Source organism: Bombina bombina, chromosome 4 (genome assembly GCF_027579735.1).
Source record: "Bombina bombina isolate aBomBom1 chromosome 4, aBomBom1.pri, whole genome shotgun sequence".
Taxonomy (NCBI): Eukaryota; Metazoa; Chordata; class Amphibia; order Anura; family Bombinatoridae; genus Bombina; species Bombina bombina.
In genome coordinates this window covers 745,325,336-745,340,200 of record NC_069502.1, presented here as the reverse complement: position 1 = coordinate 745,340,200, position 14,865 = coordinate 745,325,336, and the positions used below count along the sequence as shown (strand labels likewise).

General features: G+C 40.5%; 1 protein-coding gene across 1 annotated transcript in view; it reads right to left on the bottom strand.

Annotated features, from left to right (window-relative positions):
* Nucleotides 1-14,865, bottom strand: part of WDR27 (WD repeat domain 27) — an 896,914-nt gene that overhangs the window by 261,554 nt on the left and 620,495 nt on the right.

The following is a 14,865-nucleotide window of genomic DNA, read 5'->3' as shown; positions in this document are numbered from 1 at the left end:
GAGTGAAGACGACTCAAGGTAGGATGATCTTCAGGGGATTAGTGTTAGGTTATTTTAAGGGGGGTTTGGGTTAGATTAGGGGTATGTGGGTGGTGGGTTTTAATGTTGGGGGGGTTGTATTTTTCTTTTACAGGCAAAAGAGCTGAATTCTTTGGGGCATGCCCCACAAAAGGTCCTTTTAAGGGCTGGTAAGGTAAAAGAGCTTTGAACTTTTTTAATTTAGAATAGGGTAGGGCATTTTTTTATTTTGGGGGGTTTTGTTATTTTATTAGGGGGCTTAGATTAGGTGTAAGTAGCTTAAAATTGTTGTAATATTTTTAAAATGTTTGTAACTTATTTTTTTTATTTTTTGTAACTTAGCTTTTTTTATTTTTTGTACTTTAGTTAGTTTATGTAATTGTATTTAATTGTAGTTATTTGTAGTTAATTTATTTAATTAATTTAATGATAGTGTAGTGTTAGGTTTAATTGTAACTTAGGTTAGGATTTATTTTACAGGTAATTTTGTATTTCTTTTAGCTAGGTAGTTATTAAATAGTTAATAACTATTTAATAACTATTCTAACTAGCTAAAATAAATACAAAGTTACCTGTAAAATAAATATAAATCCTAAAATAGCTACAACGTAATTATTAATTACATTGTAGCTATCTTACGGCTAGATTTGGAGTTTGGCGGTAGCCGTGAAAACCAGCGTTAGAGGCTCCTAACGCTGGTTTTAGGCTACCTCCGGTATTTGGAGTCACTCAAAAAAGGGTCTAACGCTCACTTTTCAGCCGCGACTTTTCCATACCGCAGATCCCCTTACGTCATTTGCGTATCCTATCTTTTCAATGGGATCTTTCTAACTCCGGTATTTAGAGTCGTGTCTGAAGTGAGCGTAAGAAATCTAACGACAAAACTCCAGCCGCAGAAAAAAGTCAGTAGTTAAGAGCTTTCTGGGCTAACGCCGGTTTATAAAGCTCTTAACTACTGTGCTCTAAAGTACACTAACACCCATAAACTACCTATGTACCCCTAAACCGAGGTCCCCCCACATCGTCGCCACTCGATTAATTTTTTTTAACCCCTAATCTGCCGACCGCCACCTACGTTATACTTACGTACCCCTAATCTGCTGCCCCTAACACCGCCGACCCCTGTATTATATTTATTAACCCCTAACCTGCCCCCCTCAACGTCGCCGCCAGCTACCTACAATAATTAACCCCTAATCTGCCGACTGCAAAGCGCCGCCAGCTAAATTATCCCTATGTACCCCTAATCTGCTGCCCCTAACACCGCCGACCCCTATATTATATTTATTAACCCCTAATCTGCCCCCCTCAACGTCGCCTCCACCTGCCTACACTTATTAACCCCTAATCTGCCGAGCGGACCGCACCGCTACTATAATAAAGTTATTAACCCCTAATCCGCCTCACTAACCCTATAATAAATAGTATTAACCCCTAATCTGCCCTCCCTAACATTGCCGACACCTAACTTCAATTATTAACCCCTAATCTGCCGACCGGAGCTCACCGCTATTCTAATAAATGTATTAACCCCTAAAGTTAAGTCTAACCCTAACACTAACACCCCCCTAAGTTAAATATAATTTTAATCTAACAAAATTAATTAACTCTTATTAAATAAATTATTCCTATTTAAAGCTAAATACTTACCTGTAAAATAAATCCTAATATAGCTACAATATAAATTATAATTACATTGTAGCTATTTTAGGATTAATATTTATTTTACAGGCAACTTTGTAATTATTTTAACCATGTACAATAGCTATTAAATAGTTAAGAACTATTTAATAGTTACCTAGTTAAAATAATTACAAAATTACCTGTAAAATAAATCCTAACCTAAGTTACAATTAAACCTAACACTATACTATCATTAAATTAATTAAATAAAATACCTACAATTACCTACAATTAAACCTAACACTACACTATCAATAAATTAATGAAATACAATATGTACAAATAAATACAATGAAATAAACTAACTAAAGTATAAAAAATAAAAAAGAACTAAGTTACAAAAAATAAGAAAATATTTACAAACATAAGAAAAATATTACAACAATTTTAAACTAATTACACCTACTCTAAGCCCCCTAATAAAATAACAAACACCCCCAAAATAAAAAATGCCCTACCCTATTCTAAATTACTAAAGTTCAAAGCTCTTTTACCTTACCAGCCCTGAACAGGGCCCTTTGCGGGGCATGCCCCAAGAAGTTCAGCTCTTTTGGCTGATCCAATCAGCCAATCAGATTGAGCTCGCATTCTATTGGCTGATCGGAACAGCCAATAGAATGTGAGCTCAATCTGATTGGCTGATTGGATCAGCCAATCGGATTGAACTTGATTCTGATTGGCCGATTCCATCAGCCAAACAGAATATTCCTACCTTAATTCCGATTGGCTGATAGAATCCTATCAGCCAATCGGAATTCGAGGGACGCCATCTTGGATGACGTCCCTTAAAGGAACCGTCATTCTTCAGTTGGACGTCGCCGGATGAAGATGGGTCCGCGGTGGAGGTCTTCAGGATGGAGCCGGTCCTCATCGGATGAAGATAGAAGATGCCGCTTGGAAGATGATGGTTGCCGGTCCGGATCTACTCTTCTTCCCGGATAGGATGAAGACTTTGGAGCCTCTTCTGGACCTCTTCAGCCACCGGATGATGGATCGCCAGCCCCCGCTTGGGTTGGATGAAGATTTTGGAGCCAGGACGGATCGGTGATACCTGGTGAGGTGAAGACAAGGTAGGATGATCTTCAGGGGCTTAGTGTTAGGTTTATTTAAGGGGGGTTTGGGTTAGATTAGGGGTATGTGGGTGGTGGGTTGTAATGTTGGGGGGGGTATTGTATGTTTTTTTTTACAGGCAAAAGAGCTGAACTTCTTGGGGCATGCCCCGCAAAGGGCCCTGTTCAGGGCTGGTAAGGTAAAAGAGCTTTGAACTTTAGTAATTTAGAATAGGGTAGGACATTTTTTATTTTGGGGGTCTTTGTTATTTTATTAGGGGGCTTAGAGTAGGTGTAATTAGTTTAAAATTGTTGTAATATTTTTCTTATGTTTGTAAATATTTTTTTATTTTTTGTAACTTAGTTCTTTTTTATTTTTGGTACTTTAGTTAGTTTATTTCATTGTAGTTATTTGTACATATTGTATTTCATTAATTTATTGATAGTGTAGTGTTAGGTTTAATTGTAGGTAATTGTAGGTATTTTATTTAATTAATTTAATGATAGTATAGTGTTAGGTTTAATTGTAACTTAGGTTAGGATTTATTTTACAGGTAATTTTGTAATTATTTTAACTAGGTAACTATTAAATAGTTCTTAACTATTTAATAGCTATTGTACATGGTTAAAATAATTACAAAGTTGCCTGTAAAATAAATATTAATCCTAAAATAGCTACAATGTAATTATAATTTATATTGTAGCTATATTAGGATTTATTTAACAGGTAAGTATTTAGCTTTAAATAGGAATAATTTATTTAATAAGAGTTAATTAATTTCGTTAGATTAAAATTATATTTAAGTTAGGGGGGTGTTAGTGTTAGGGTTAGCCTTAGCTTTAGGGGTTAATACATTTATTAGAATAGCGGTGAGCTCCGGTCGGCAGATTAGGGGTTAATGTTTGAAGTTAGGTGTCGTCGATGTTAGGGAGGGCAGATTAGGGGTTAATACTATTTATTATAGGGTTAGTGAGGCGGATTAGGGCTTAATAACTTTATAATAATAGCGGTGCGGTCCGCTCGGCAGATTAGGGGTTAATAAGTGTAGGCAGGTGGAGGCGACGTTGTGGGGGGCAGATTAGGGGTTAATAAATATAATATAGGGGTCGGCGGTGTTAGGGGCAGCAGATTAGGGGTACATAGGGATAATGTAAGTAGCGGCGGTTTACGGAGCGGCAGATTAGGGGTTAAAAATAATATACAGGGGTCAGCGATAGCGGGGGCGGCAGAATAGGGGTTAATAAGTGTAAGGTTAGGGGTGTTTAGACTCGGGGTACATGTTAGGGTGTTAGGTGCAGACGTAGGAAGTGTTTCCCCATAGCAAACAATGGGGCTGCGTTAGGAGCTGAACGCGGCTTTTTTGCAGGTGTTAGGTTTTTTTTCAGCTCAAACAGCCCCATTGTTTTCTATGGGGGAATCGTGCACGAGCACGTTTTTGAGGCTGGCCGCGTCCGTAAGCAACTCTGGTATCGAGAGTTGCAGTTGCGTTAAATATGCTCTACGCTCCTTTTTTGGAGCCTAACGCAGCCTTTCTGTGGACTCTCAATACCAGAGTTATTTTAAAGGTGCGGCCAGAAAAAAGCCGCCGTTAGCTACGCGGGTCGTTACCGACAAAACTCTAAATCTAGCCGTTAGGGTTTATTTTACAGGTAAGTATTTAGTTTTAAATAGGAAAAATTTATTAAAGTATAGTGTAGTGTTAGGTGTAATTGTAACTTAGGTTAGTTTTTATTTTACAGGTAAATTTCTCTTTATTTTAGCTAGGTAAGCTATTAAATAGTTAATAACTATTTAATAGCTATTGTACCTAGTTAAAATAAATTGAAATTTGCCTATAAAATAAAAATAAATCTTAACATAGCTACAATATAATTATTATTTATATTGTAGCTATATTAGGGTTTATTTTAAAGGTAAGTATTTAGTTTTAAATAGGATTAATTTAGTTCATAATAGAAATATTATTTAGATTTATTTAATTAATATTTAGGGTTAGTGTTAGAATTAGGTTTAGGGGTTAATAAATTTATTACAGTGGCGGCGGTGTAGTGGGGGGCAGGATAGGGGTTAATAAATGTATTATAGGTGGCGACGGTGTAGGGGGGGCAGATTAGGGGTTAATAAATTTAATATAGGTTGCGGCAGGGTCCGGGAGCGGCAGTTTAGGGGTTAAACTATTTATTTAGTTGCGGCGAGGTGCGGGATCGGCAGGATAGGGGTTAATAACTTTATTATAGAGGGCGGCGGTATAGGGGGGGCAGGATAGGGGTTACTAGGTATAATGTAGGTGGCGGTGGGCTCCGGGAGCGGCGGTTTAGGGGTTAATACATTTATTATAGTTGCGGTGGGCTCCGGGAGCGGCGGTTTAGGGGCTAATAACTTTATTTAGTTGTGGCGGTGTAGGGGGGACAGATTAGTCGTGTTTAGACTCGGGGTACATGTTAGGGTGTTAGGTGTAGACAGATCCCATAGTAATCAATGGGATGTCTGGCAGCAGCGAACTTGTACTTTCACTATGGTCAGACTCCCATTGATTCCTATGGGATCCGCCGCCTCCAGGGTGGTGGTTTGAAAACCAGGTACGCTGGGCCGTAAAAGTGCCGAGCGTACCTGCTAGTTTTTTGATAACTAGCAAAAGTAGTCAGATTGTGCCGTACTTGTGTGCAAAACATCTGGAGTGACGTAAGAATCGATCTGTGTCGGACTGAGTCCGGCGGATCGAAGTTTACGTCACAAAATTCTACTTTTGCCGGTCTCTAGCCTTTGATAACTAAGGCGAATCAGCCTCGCCACAAATACGCTGCGGAATTCCAGTGTATTTGAGGTTGACGGCTTGATAACTAGGCCCCTTTGTCTGCTATTCCGCCTTCTAATAAACGTAAAAGTTATTTTAAAACTTCTCATAAAGTTGATGAAATTTCAAATGACCGACAACATACTGAATTATCCTCCTCTGATGAGGATCTATCTGATTCAGAAGATCCTACCTCAGATATTGACACTTACAAATCTACTTATCTCTTTTAAATGGAGTATGTTCGTTCTTTGTTAAAGAAGTGTTGATTACTTTGGATATTGAGGAAACCAGTCCTAAATACTAAAACTAGTAAATGTTTAAAATCTGTTTATAAACCTCCTGTGATTACTCCAGAGGTTTTTCCAGTTCCTGATGCTATTTCTGATATGATTTTAAAAAAATGGAATAGGCCTGGTACTTCTTTTATTCCTTTTTCTAGGTTTAAAAAGTTGTATCTTTTGCCAACAGTTAGATTGGAGTTTTGGGAACAAATCCCCAAAGTTGAAGGGGTTATTTCTACTCTTGCCAAATGTACTACTAGCCCTATGGAAGATAGTACTTCCTTTAAGGACCCTTTAGATAGGAAACTTGAATCTTATCTAAGGAAAGCTTATTTATATTCTGGCTATTTTCTCAGGCCTGCTATTTCTATGGCAGCTGCATCAACTTTTTGGTTGGAAAGCTTAGCACAACAGGAAGCAGATCCCGATTTGTCTAGCATTGTTCGGTTGCTGCAACATGCTAATCATTTTAACTGTAATGCCATTTTTTTATATAAAATTTGATGTTAGATCTATGTCTTTGGCTATTTTAGCCAGAAGAGTTTTGTGGCTCAAATATTGAAATGCTGACATGGTATCTAAGTTTAGATTACTATCTCTTTCCAAGGTAACAATTTATTTGGTTCTCAGTTGGATTCGATTATTTCAACTGTCACTGGGGGGAAAGGAGTTTTTTTTTACCTCAGGATTAAAGATCTAAGGGTAAATCTTAAGCTTCTAATTGTTTTTGTTCTTTTCAACAGAATAAGGATCAGAAAGCCAATCCTTTCCCCAAAGAACCTGGTTCCAATTAGAAACCTTCTTCAAGTTGGAATAAATCCAAGCCATTTAAGAAACTAAAGCCAGCCCCCGAGTCTGCATGAAGGTGTGGCCCTCATTCCAGCTCAGCTGGTGGGGGGCAGATTAAAATGAATCCAAAACATTTGGGCAGATTCTGTCCAAAATCAATGGATTCAGAGTATTGTCTCTCAATGCTATCGAATAGGATTCAGAGTAAGACCTCCTGTGAGAAGTTTTTTTTCTCTCACGCATCCCAGTAAATCCAGTGAAGGCTCAGGTTTTTCTGAAGTGTGTTTCAGATCTAGAGTTTTCAGGGGTAATTATGCCAGTTCCGTTTCAGGAACAGGGTCTGGGGTTTTATTCAAATCTATTAATTGTCCCAAAGAAAGAAATTTCATTCCGGCCAGTTCTGGATCTGAAAATTTTGAATTGTTTTGGAAGATTGCCAACTTTCAAAATGGTTTTGTTCAGCAAGGTCATTATATGTCCACGATAGACTTACAGGATGCATATCTTTATATTTTAATTCATCCAGACCTCTATCGGTTTCTGAGATTCTCTTTTCTAGACAAGCATTACCAATTTGTCGCTCTTCCATTTGGCCAAGCAACAGCTCCAAGAATTTTTTCAAAGGTTCTCGGTGCCCTACTCTCTGTATTCAGAGTACAGGGTGTTTCCTTATTTGGACGATATCTTGGTATTAGCTCAGTCTTTACATTCTGCCGAATCTCACACAAATCAACTAGTGTTGTTTCTTCAAAGACATGGTTGATCAATTTACTGAAAAGTTCCTTGATTCCTCAGACAAGGGTCCCCTTTTTAGGTTTCCAGATAGATTCAGTGTCCATGACTATGTCTCTAACAGACAAGAGACGAATAAAATTAGTTTCAGCTTGTCAAAACCTTCAGTCTCAATCGTTCCCTTCAGTGGCTATGTGCATGAAAGTTTTTTTGGTCTCATGACTGCAGCGTTGGGCGCGATCCCTTTTGCTCATTTTCATATGAGACCTCTTCAGCTTTGAATGCTGAATCAATGGTGCAGGGATTATACAAATATATCACAATTAATATCCTTAAATCCCAATGTTCGGTTCTCTCTGACTTGGTGGTTAGATCACCATTGTATAGTTCAGGGGGCCTCTTTTGTTCATCCAATCTGGACTGTGATCACAACAGATGCAAGTCTTTCAGGTTGGGGAGCTGTCTGGGGATCTCTGACAGCACAAGGGGTTGAGGTTTCCAATCAATATTTTAGAACTCTGTGCTATTCAGGGCTCTTCAGGTTTGGCCTCTACTGAAAAGAGAACAGTTCATTTGTTTTCAGACAGACAATATCACAACTGTGACATATGTCAATCATCAGGATGGGACTCACAGTCCCCTAGCTATGAAAGAAGTATCTCGGATACTTTCTTGGGTGGAATCCAGCTCTTGTCTAATTTCTGCGGTTCATATCCCAGGTGTAGACAATTTGGAAGTGGATTATCTCAGCCGTCAGACTTTACATCTGGGGGAGTGGTTTCTCCATCCAGATGTGTTTTTTCAGATTGTTCAGATGTGGGGTATTCCACAAATCGATCTGATGGCTTCCAATCTAAACAAGAAACTTTCCAGGTACCTGTCCAGTTAAAGGGATCTTCATGCGGAGTCGGTGGATGCGTTAGCAGTTACTTGGTTTTACCAACCTGCTTATATCTTCCCGCTTCTAGTTCTTCTTCCAAGAGTGATCTCCAAGATCATCATGGAACAATCATTTGTGTTTCTGGTAGCTCCAGCATGGCCTCACAGGCTTTGGTATGCGGATCTTGTTCGGATGTCCAGTTGCCAACCTTGGCCACTTCCTTTAAGACCAGAATTTCTGTCTCAAGGTCCGTTTTTCCATCAGGATCTCAAATTGTTAATTTGAATGTATAGAATTTGAACGCCTAGTGCTTAGTCATAGAGGTTCTCACGGACTCAGTGATTCATTCTATGTTACAGGCTCGTAAATCTGTTTCTAGGAAGATTTATTATCGAGTTTGGAAGTCTTATATTTCATGGTGTTCTTCTCATGAATCTTCCTGGCATTCTTTTAGAATTCCTAGAATTTTTCAGTTTCTTCAGGATGGTTTGGATAAGGTTTGTCTGCAAGTTCCTTGTAGGGACAAATCTCTGCTCTTTCTGTTTTGTTTCAAAGAAAGATTGCTAACCTTCCTGATATTCACTGTTTTGTACAGGCTTTGGTCTGTATCAAGCCTGTCATTAAATCAATTTCTCCTCTTTGGAGTCTTAATTTGGTTTTGAAGGCTTTACAGGCTCCTCCTTTTGAGCCTATGCATTCCTTGGACATTAAACTACTTTCTTGGAAAGTGTTGTCCCTTTTGGCTATCTCTTCTGCTAGAAGAGTTTCCGATTTTTATCTGCTCTTTTTTGTGAGTCTCCTTTTCTAATTCTCCATCAGGATAAGGCAGTTTCTCCTGTTAAGTGTAGTCAGTCCACGGGTCATCCATTACTTATGGAATATTTCTCTTCCTAACAGGAAACTGCAAGAGAATTACCCAGCAGAGCTTGCTATATAGCTCCTCCCCTCACCTATCATAGTCAGTCATTCTCTTGCAGCCTAACTAGTAGGAAGCTGTGAGAGATCTGTGGTGTTTTTTTTAACTTAGTTTATTTCTACAATCAAAAGTTTGTTATTTTTAAATGGCACCAGAGTGTGCTGTTTATTCTCAGGCAGCATTAGAAGAAGAATCTGCCTGGGTTTCTTTCTATGGTCTTAGCAGACGTAACTAAGATCCACTGGCTGTTCTCATCTGAGGCGTGAGGTACTTTCAGAGAAGGGGAATAGCATGCAGGGCCCCCCTGCAACAAATGAGGTATGCGCAGTAATTATTTTTCTGAGGAATGGAATTGACTGAGAAAATACTGCTGATACCATTGTAAAGTAAGTTCAGCCTTAAATGCAGCGATAGCGACTGGTATTAGGCTGATGAGTGTGTGTGCACTGAATGTATTTTCTAAGGAATGGAATTGACTCTGAAAATACTGTAAATACTGAAATAATGTGTGAGCCTTAACTGCAGTAAAAGCGACTGGTAGCAGGCTTGTAAATAATAATACATAACTTTTAAATGTATGTTTAAAACGTTTTACTGGCATGTTAATCGTTTTTGTGAGGTACTTGGTGATGAAACTTATTAGGGCATGATTTTTACCACATGGCCATTTTTGTTTTCTGCATAGAAACAGTTTCTGAGCTTCCCCACTGTTGTAATATGAGTGGGAGGGGCCTATTTTAGCGCTTTTTTACACAGTAAAAATTCAGTCACAATCTGTCTACTTCATCCTCCATGATCCAGATCGTCTCTAGAGAGCTCAGGGGTCTTCAAAATCCATTTTGAGGGAGGTAATCAGTCACAGTAGTCCTGTGACAGTGTATTTGACTGTGAGAAAAACGTTAATTATATAATTGTTATCGGTTTTTGGGTACTAAGGGGTTAATCATCCATTTTCTGGTGGGTGCAATCCTTTACTAACTTAATACATTTACTGTGAAAATTTGGTTGCTATAACTATTTTTGATCATTGTTATTTCAACTGTGTTAGTTTTTCTGTGCTTCTTAAAGGCACAGTAACGTTTTTTATATTACTTGTAAATTAATTTTGAAAAGTATTTCCAAGTTTGCTAGTCTCATTGCTAGTTTGTTTAAACATGTCTGACTCAGATGAATCTCTTTGTTCACTATGTTTAAAGTCCAATGTGGAGCCCAATAGAAATTTGTGCACTCAATGTATAGATGTCACTTTAAATAAAAGTCAAACTTTATATGTTAAGAAATTATCACCAGACAACGAGGGGGAAGTTATGCCGACTAACTCTCCTCACGTGTCAGTACCTTCGCCTCCCGCTCAGGAGGTGCGTGATATTGTGGCGCCAAGTACATCAGGGCGGCCCATACAAATCACTTTGCAAGACATGGCTATTGTTATGACAGAAGTACTGTCTAAATTGCCAGAATTAAGAGGTAAGCGCGATCACTCTGGAGTTAGAACAGAACGCACTGATAATGGTAGAGCCATGTCTGATACTGCGTCACAATTTGCAGAACATGAGGACGGAGAGCTTCATTCTGTGGGTGACGGGTCTGATCCGGGTAAACTGGATTCAGAAATTTCAAATTTTAAATTTAAGCTTGAGAACCTCCGTGTATTGCTAGGGGAGGTATTAGCGGCTCTGAATGATTGTAACACAGTTGCAATTCCAGAGAAAGTAAATATTTTGCGGTACCGGTGTGTACTGACGCTTTTCCTATACCTAAAAGGCTTACAGAAATTGTTAACAAGGAGTGGGATAGACCCGGTGTGCCCTTTTTACCACCTCCTATATTTAGAAAAATGTTTCCTATAGACGCCACCACACGGGACTTATGGCAGACGGTCCCTAAGGTGGAGGGAGCAGTTTCTACTTTGGCTAAGCGCACCACTATCCCGGTGGAGGATAGCTGTGCTTTTTCAGATCCAATGGATAAAAAGTTAGAAGGTTACCTTAAGAAAATGTTTGTTCAACAAGGTTTTATATTACAACCCCTTGCATGCATTGCGCCTGTTACTGCTGCGGCGGCATTCTGGTTTGAGTCTCTGGAAGAGACCATTCGCACAGCTCCATTGGATGAAATTATGAACAAGCTTAAAACCCTTAAGCTAGCTAACTCATTTGTTTCTGATGCCGTCGTACACTTAACCAAACTTACGGCTAAGAACTCCGGATTCGCCATTCAAGCGCGCAGAGCGCTGTGGCTTAAATCCTGGTCAGCTGACGTGACTTCTAAATCCAAATTGCTTAATATTCCTTTCAAAGGGCAGACCTTATTCGGGCCCGGCTTGAAAGAAATTATTGCTGACATTACGGGAGGTAAGGGCCATGCTCTACCTCAGGACAGGGCCAAATCAAAGGCCAAACATTCTAATTTTCGTGCCTTTCGTAACTTCAAGGCAGGAGCAGCATCAACTTCCTCCGCTCCAAAACAGGAAGGAGCTGTTGCTCGTTACAGGCAGGGCTGGAAAGTTAACCAGTCCTGGAACAGGGGCAAGCAGGCCAAGAAACCTGCTGCTGCCCCCAAGACAGCATGAAGAGAGGGCCCCCTATCCGGAAACGGATCTAGTGGGGGGCAGACTTTCTCTCTTCGCCCAGGCTTGGGCAAGAGATGTCCGGGATCCCTGGGCGTTGGAGATCATATCTCAGGGATATCTCCTGGACTTCAAAACTTCTCCTCCACGGGGGAGATTTCATCTTTCAAGGTTATCAGCAAACCAAACAAAGAAAGAGGCGTTTCTACGCTGTGTACAAGACCTCTTACTAATGGGGGTAATCCACCCAGTTCCGCGGACGGAACACGGGCAGGGATTCTATTCAAATCTATTTGTGGTTCCCAAAAAAGAGGGAACCTTCAGACCAATCTTGGACTTAAAAATCCTAAACAAATTTCTAAGAGTTCCATCATTCAAAATGGAAACTATTCGAACCATCCTTCCCATGATCCAAGAGGGTCAGTACATGACCACGGTGGACTTAAAGGATGCTTACCTTCACATACCGATTCACAAGGACCATTACCGGTATCTGAGATTTGCCTTCCTAGACAGGCATTACCAGTTTGTAGCTCTTCCCTTCGGATTAGCTACGGCCCCAAGAATCTTTACAAAAATTCTAGGATCACTTCTGGCGGTACTAAGACCGCGAGGCATAGCGGTGACTCCGTACCTAGACGACATTCTGATACAAGCGTCAAGTTTTCAAACTGCCAAGTCTCATACAGAGATAGTTCTGGCATTTCTGAGGTCGCATGGGTGGAAGGTGAACGTGGAAAAGAGTTCTCTATTACCACTTACAAGAGTTCCCTTTCTAGGGACTCTTATAGATTCTGTAGAGATGAAAATTTACCTGACAGAGGCCAGGTTATTAAAACTTCTAAATGCTTGCCGTGTCCTTCACTCCATTCCACACCCGTCAGTAGCTCAGTGCATGGAAGTAATCGGCTTAATGGTAGCGGCAATGGACATAGTACCATTTGCGCGCCTGCATCTCAGACCGCTGCAATTGTGCATGCTAAGTCAGTGGAAGGGGGATTACTCAGATTTGTCCCCCCTACTAAATCTGGATCAAAGGACCAGAGATTCTCTTCTATGGTGGCTCTCTCGGCCACATCTGTCCAAGGGGATGACCTTTCGCAGGCCAGATTGGACGATTGTAACAACAGACGCCAGCCTTCTAGGCTGGGGAGCAGTCTGGAATTCCCTGAAAACTCAGGGATTATGGACTCAGGAGGAGAAACTCCTCCCAATAAATATTCTGGAGTTAAGAGCAATATTCAATGCTCTCCTAGCTTGGCCTCAGTTAGCAACTCTGAGGTTCATCAGATTTCAGTCGGACAACATCACGACTGTGGCTTACATCAACCATCAAGGGGGAACCAGAAGTTCCCTAGCGATGTTGGAAGTCTCAAAGATAATTCGCTGGGCAGAGTCTCACTCTTGCCACCTGTCAGCGATCTACATCCCAGGCGTGGAGAACTGGGAGGCGGATTTTCTAAGTCGCCAGACTTTTCATCCGGGAGAGTGGGAGCTCCATCCGGAGGTCTTTGCTCAACTGATTCGTCGTTGGGGCAAACCAGATCTAGATCTCATGGCGTCTCGTCAGAACGCCAAGCTTCCTTGTTACGGATCCAGGTCCAGGGACCCGGGAGCGGTGCTGATAGATGGCTGACTGCATGGAGATTGAACGCTTGACTCTATCAAAGCGTGGTTTCTCGGAGGCGGTTATTGATACCTTAATACAGGCTAGGAAGCCTGTTACCAGAAAAATTTACCATAAAATATGGCGTACATATTTACGTTGGTGCGAATCCAAGAGTTACTCATGGAGTAAGGTTAGGATTCCTAGGATATTGTCCTTTCTACAAGAGGGTTTAGAAAAGGGCTTATCTACTAGTTCGTTAAAGGAACAGATTTCTGCTCTGTCTATTCTTCTACACAAACGTCTGGCTGAAGTTCCAGACGTTCAGGCTTTCTGTCAGGCTTTAACTAGGATTAAGCCTGTGTTTAAGTCTGTTGCTCCGCCGTGGAGCTTAAACTTAGTTCTTAATGTTCTTCAAGGCGTTCCATTTGAACCCCTTCATTCCATTGATATCAAGTTGTTATCTTGGAAAGTTCTGTTTTTGATGGCTATTTCCTCGGCTCGAAGAGTCTCTGAGTTATCTGCCTTACATTGTGATTCTCCTTATCTGATTTTTCATTCAGACAAGGTAGTCCTGCGTACTAAACCTGGGTTCTTACCTAAGGTAGTTACTAACAGGAATATCAATCAAGAGATTGTTGTTCCATCTCTGTGTCCTAACCCTTCTTCAAAGAAGGAACGACTTTTGCATAATCTGGACGTAGTCCGTGCCCTGAAATTCTATTTGCAGGCAACTAGGGATTTTCGTCAAACTTCTTCCCTGTTTGTCATTTACTCTGGACAGAGGAGAGGTCAAAAGGCTTTGGCTACCTCTCTCTCTTTTTGGCTTCGTAGCATGATACGATTAGCCTATGAGACTGCTGGACAGCAGCCCCCTGAAAGGATTGCAGCTCATTCTACTAGAGCTGTGGCTTCCACCTGGGCCTTTAAAAATGAGGCCTCTGTTGAACAGATTTGCAAGGCTGCGACTTGGTCTTCGCTTCACACTTTTTCAAAATTTTACAAATTTGACACTTTTGCTTCCTCGGAGGCTGTGTTTGGGAGAAAGGTACTTCAGGCAGTGGTTCCTTCTGTTTAATGTTCCTGCCTTGTCCCTCCCTTCATCCGTGTACTTTAGCTTTGGTATTGGTATTCCATAAGTAATGGATGACCCGTGGACTGACTACACTTAACAGGAGAAAACATAATTTATGCTTACCTGATAAATTCCTTTCTCCTGTAGTGTAGTCAGTCCACGGCCCGCCCTGTTTTTACGGCAGGTCTAAATTTTAATTAAACTCCAGTCACCACTGTACCCTATGGTTCCTCCTTTCTCGTCTGCTTTGGTCGAATGACTGACTATGATAGGTGAGGGGAGGAGCTATATAGCAAGCTCTGCTGGGTAATTCTCTTGCAGTTTCCTGTTAGGAAGAGAAATATTCCATAAGTAATGGATGACCCGTGGACTGACTACACTACAGGAGAAAGGAATTTATCAGGTAAGCATAAATTATGTTTTTGCGGACTTCATTTAAATTTCTACCTAAGGTTGTGAATTCTAACAA